The 5850-nt window shown below is 31.8% G+C and overlaps 1 pseudogene; it reads left to right on the forward strand.

Moving 5' to 3' along the window:
* Positions 1-696: 696 nt before the first annotated feature.
* LOC118601456 lies at positions 697-815 on the forward strand (annotated as a pseudogene).
* Positions 816-5850: the final 5035 nt, after the last annotated feature.

A 5850-nucleotide genomic window follows, 5' to 3' on the forward strand; every position in this document is an offset into this window, starting at 1 on the left:
AATAATATAAAATTTTACATTATAATAAGGAAGAACAATTGAGAAATACTATACTTGGTTATCTATCACTGTTGAGTCGCTGTTGTATTTTGATTTTCTAGAAATAAGATAAGTAAATGATAGATGATAGATAGATAGATAGATAGATAGATAGATAGATAGATAGGTGCCTACCCTGTCGAAGGCACTGTAGAAATATTACTGAGGGGGAAAAAAGGCTTTGTAAAGTTAGATATGTACTTGTTCCTAAAAAGACAGAAAACTGGATAGTGCTAAAAGAAATATTGCTGTTGTAATTGCCATCTGTATCCTGTTTAGATTTGTTCTTGTTCTCCTGAACCCAATTCTAGTATTAAGAAGCTAAAAGAAGTCACTCTTCTTCCTAATTCAGTCTTACTTGGGATTAAGTTCCTGCTGCCATTGTCTATAGAAGGTGAATATTTCCATGAGTTTCAAGAAAATTGACCCATTTCTCTTCTTATTCAACCTTACTAAGGCAACACTCTTTCAACTCTTTTTCCTCATAAATATTTGCTTCATCTCCAGGCATGCAGTATTTTAGTTCAATTAGAAGCTTTTACTACAATGATGAACTGCTTGTGTTTGTGTTTTTCTTTACTAGAATTTACTAAAATATGTAGAAAGGATGCAAGTTTGGTGCAAAATCAGGCCAATAGCTCTAGTAGAAAACTCTTAGTCTATGACCATGCTACCCTGAACAAGCCCAAACTCATCTGATCTCGGAAACTAAGCAGGGTAGGGCCTGGTTAGTACTTGGATGGGAGGCCACATAGGAAGATCAGGTGCTATAGATGAAAAAAATAAAAAAAATAAGGGATTATAAACTGACAAGGTCCTTGCATTCTGTGAAGTCAACCAAGGGTTGTCTTGCCAAAAAAGAAAGAGAGAGAGAGAGAGAGAGAGAGAGAGAGAGAGAGAGAGAGAGAGACAGAAAGACAGAAAGAAAGAAAGAGAGAAAGAAAGAAAGAAAGAAAGAAAGAAAGAAAGAAAGAAAGAAAGAAAGAAAGAAAAGAAAAGAAAAGAAAACCCTTTAGAACAAAAGCAATGTAGGCATTTTTCTCCAGATAAATTATGTTTGTACTCACCTGATAGTGACAAAGAGACAGAACTCTATTTGAGAAAGCACATTAGTTAATATGGAGTTTTTGTCAAATAGGACAAAGAGCAAACTGTAATGAATTATGTTTTATTTACTAGTACATTTATAAAATTATTTATTAGAGGAATATTTTATTCAAATAAAAGACATACTACTGAGTTTTTTTTTTTTTACATACATGATCAAATGATCAAGGAGAGAATGACTACAAATAGATTTCATCTCAATATCATATCTACAGAAATAATGGACTTAATTTATCCAAGGAGGAATGAATTCTTGTGTATTCAACTTAATAACATTAAAGAAAGCATCATCACAGATAAGAAGAATGATTTGGTGAATATGTACTTCTGTACATGACTTTTTAAACTTTTAAAAAAATTCAATCAGCTGGATTGTGCGGCTCATAGAACCAATGGTATCTTCCATTTACCCATAAGGAGAAATAGTTACATATTTTCTGGCAGGCTTGGCTTTAGGGATAGGAAAAGAAAAGTTCTGTCCTGTGAATTTGGAAAGTTCATTGTGGAAATATAGAAGTTCTGTTGAGTGTCCAATTTGATGTTTTTCAATAATCCAAAACCCCATATTAAAAGCCTATTTACACACAGAATGATTTATTTAGGCCAGAGGAGCCGGCTTTCTAACAAAAAAGTCATACAGAGTCATCAGGATTTTTAAGCTTTAGCCAGGAGAAATAAACTTTCAGTTTCAGAATATCCACAGTTTAAAAAAGATAAAGGGTTTCTTCAGAAATACTCAAGGATATTCAGAAACTGATTTCGGTCATCCAGAAGCCATCCTGAGAAATTTCTCCTATAAAGAATATACATTGGTGGTGATTTTCTATCTCCCTGATGCTATTTCAAAGATTCATTACAACTCTGCTATAGAACTTAGTGGTTTGAGATTGATCTATGTTTGTTTGTTTTTTCATTTTGTTTTTGTTTGGTTACAAAGTAGCGGTAATTAAAAAGGACAGGATCTTTTTGGTCAGGTAGAACTGAATTCTGGTTTTACTACTATTTGTGTTTTTGGACAAGCTTCCTATACTTTCTGAATCTCAATGTTCTCATTTATAAAACCGGTAGAATAAAATCTATTTTGCAATGCTTAGAGGTATAAAGTTCAGCACAGTACCTGACACTTATCAAGTACTTTATTATTATTATCTGAGTAAGTAAAATGAAGACCAATACTGACTTACCAGGAATACATGAACATGTACTATTTTGAGGAATGACTAATGAAATATCTATGTATTTTTCAAATTAAAAAAAAAAAAGTTTTCCAAATTTCCAAAATATCCATTGATTCATCAGATTATTACAGTAAAATTAAGAGCAATAAATTTGCATAAAAAAGGAGCAATTTGTTTAGCCCTTGGACTCATACTGTCTCTGTTAAGGATTTCATAAACTTTTCTATTTAAAGATTTCTGAAACTGTTATTCTTTGTCCTACTTTTTTTTTCTTTTCAGAGTGCCTTTAAACAAGTAAAAGACAATTTATCCAGAATCATTCTAGCATGTCACAGTTCTATTTAGCGTTGCTGTGAATAAAATGACAGCTCACAAATCCCAGCCTCGTTCTTGGTCAGGGTTTTCAGTCCACAGTTCAAATGAAACTTCAGCATTTTCCTTAATGTCCAAAGTAATTTGGCAAACAGAATGTGAGAAAAGAACATTTTTGCTCTGCTATGCAAGGTCCATACGCTCCATAAATATTATTTAGCATCTCCATGGTGCATTCTGTGTGCACACTGCTTTATAATCATTGCTACGTCCATTAGCATAAAAATGCTTTTCTCCAGTCTTTTTTTCCATGCTTTGGCTTTGAAATTTTATCCTTATTCATAGTTCAAGAACTTTGCAAACAAACAAGATGCAGCACAGAATACTTTAGGCAGCTTCGATCCCAGTACTTATCTGCGCTTTGTAGTATGAAACGAAAAGTTAAGCAAGGATATGACCAAAGACTAGAGCAAAAATAATATTATGCCATGAGACATAAGAATAGAAATATTTATTTAGGTCATTAACTATAAAATTATTATTTATGTTTCTCTTACAAAAATAAAGCCGATGACAAATATAAACTTATTTGTCCTGTGTGTATATAATATTATATATTATATGTTAGCCTTATTATATATATTTTATTTAGTCTATATGTATTTGTTTAGGTATATATCTATTTAGTTAAATATATACATTATATATATCTAGCTTAATACATCTATATAGAACATACAGAGTATATTGACATATACACACCTATACTTGCTATGTTTCTTTTTTATTTTTGTATTGATTATATATATTTTATATAAAAAGTTGGTAGAAATATCTGAGGAAAACATCAAAGGAAAGTCAGGGACAGGATTAGTATGGAGAATTACATAGAATCCTCCATAGTTTATAAGTGTGAGACAAACATTTGTTGGAAACCAAAGCAGAGGGGACATAGTCTGCCACAAAAGCCACAGTGCCCAGAGGAGAAGACCAAGCCAACTGTCCAACACAGATTTTTCTAATTCTGAGACTTGAGGGAAACCTCTTCTGTGAATAGTCAAAAGATAAATGATGAGGTGGGGCAGAGAAAAAGGTTTTTGTTTTGTTTTTGTTTTTGTTTTTTAAATATAGATTTTAAGCATTTAGGATTACACCAAAATATACAACTACTACTAAGTGGGCTGCTTTTGCTAATACTGGTCTCTTATGTAAATTAGAAGAAAATACAAGTCTTTCAGTCAAATCTTTCTCTATAGAATGTTATTACCAAATTGTGATGCTGCATGTTTTTAGAGAGGCATTATTATTTCACACACACACAAAAAGACATAATTCTAAAGATTTGAGTACAAATCAAATATTGGTAAAGAGATTGTATGTTTAAGTAATGTGTTTTTATTTATCTCACAATTATGTCCTTTGGTAAACAGAAATTCTTAATTTTAATGAAGTTCACAAAAAGGAAGAAGAAGAAGAAGAAAAGGAACCAATTCATTTTTTAAAAAGAAGGGCAAACTTTTACTTCATCAAAAATGATAACCAAATAACTCACAAATCTGTCAAAATGTACTCAATATTACTTGTCAGAAATGTAAATCCAAATAACTACCAGAAATTATCACACACAATTATAATGACTAAAACAAACTGAAAAACACACATATGTTTAGTAAAAGAAAAATATACAAGACTATTAGTAGTAATGTTTACTATACTAACTCCAAAATAGAAAGCATCCTAATGTCCATCAACAGTGTAATGGGTAAATATGTTGTGGTATATTCATAGTTTGAAGTTTTCACAAACTCTAGCTGTACAAAACAGCATGGGTAACTTTCATAAACATACTGTTAAAAAGTCTGACCTACAAAAGCACATACTGAAGGATTCCATTCATATGAAGTTTAAAAATAAGCATCACGAATCTATGGGGAGAGAAGACAAAATAGTGGTTACCATTATATGGTGATTGGAAAATAATGACAGGGAGAAATATGACTGTGGCTTCCAGTGGGTTGGCAATATTTGACTCTTGGCTATGCTCATTATTAAATTTCTTCTAGCTGTACATATATTATTTGTGGATTTTTCTTTAATTCAATATAGGGTCTTGAAAATTTCAAAAAAATAAGGGGGCCTCCTATATTGAATATATAACAAGATTGTTAATAAAGCAAAAAAAATAAAATAAAATAAAACTTAAAGAATAAAACTGCAAAAGTGTGTCCTTCTTTGCTGTGTAATGCTATTTTTCAGTTATTCTGATGGCTGTCCTGTATATGTACCTCTTTTATAGCACTATTCCACTGTATTTTTGAGTTCATCTCTACATCTTTGTGACTCTGTAGTGTCCTTTGTTTATAATTTTCTCTTTCTCTTTCTTGCTCTCTATGAAGCCAAACTACACTTCTCTTTTCTTACCAACAGATGCATCACCTCCAAATGCAGTTTTTCCATGGTTTTGTTACTTGCAAAACCAAGCAAGCAAACTCCAAGCCCTTATTTTAAAGCATACATATGTTTCAATCAATTATTTTTTTGAGGTTTGGAAATTTGATATATACATGTGAATTTATTTTTTAAATTGATAATTTTTTAATTCTTCTGAATTTAAATAAAGCAACATCATAATCTTTTAGCTCTCTCAAATTAACCACAGAATAAAATTTGGTTTACAAGAAGATAAGTTTCTTGAAAGCAAGGAAATCTCATTCTATTTTATCCCTGTTAATTTAGTAGAGCTTGACATAAGAAACAAACAAACAAACAAACTTCCATTAATGCTGACAAAAGAAATGAACTATCCTGACATGAGAAAATCTCCTTAACTATGGGAGGGATGAGAGCCCTCTGTAAAGCATGATGGTGGGAGTGGCTATTAGAGGGGAAGAATTAAGTTGAATAATAGGGATTTAGTAAAGAGTGAGGTAAACTCTTAAGAAGAATGAGTTAGGGAAAGCCTTTATGATTTTCTGCTGCCAAGAAACTGGCTCCATATCTCCAAAACTAATGTCAATTAAAAAAGTTAATTTGCTGTCCAAATAGTGGCCAGTCTTTCTCTTTTCTCTCTTCCTTCCTTCCTTCCTTCCTTCCTTCCTTCCTTCCTTCCTTCCTTCCTTCCTTCCTTCCTTCCTTCCTTCCTTCCTTCCTTTTTTCCTTCCTTCCTTCTGCCTTCCTTTCTTTTTTCTTCTTCTTTTTTTCTCTTTACTTTCAC

This window comes from Rousettus aegyptiacus, unplaced genomic scaffold, assembly GCF_014176215.1.
Source record: "Rousettus aegyptiacus isolate mRouAeg1 unplaced genomic scaffold, mRouAeg1.p scaffold_m13_p_3, whole genome shotgun sequence".
In the NCBI taxonomy this organism is placed as follows: domain Eukaryota; kingdom Metazoa; phylum Chordata; class Mammalia; order Chiroptera; family Pteropodidae; genus Rousettus; species Rousettus aegyptiacus.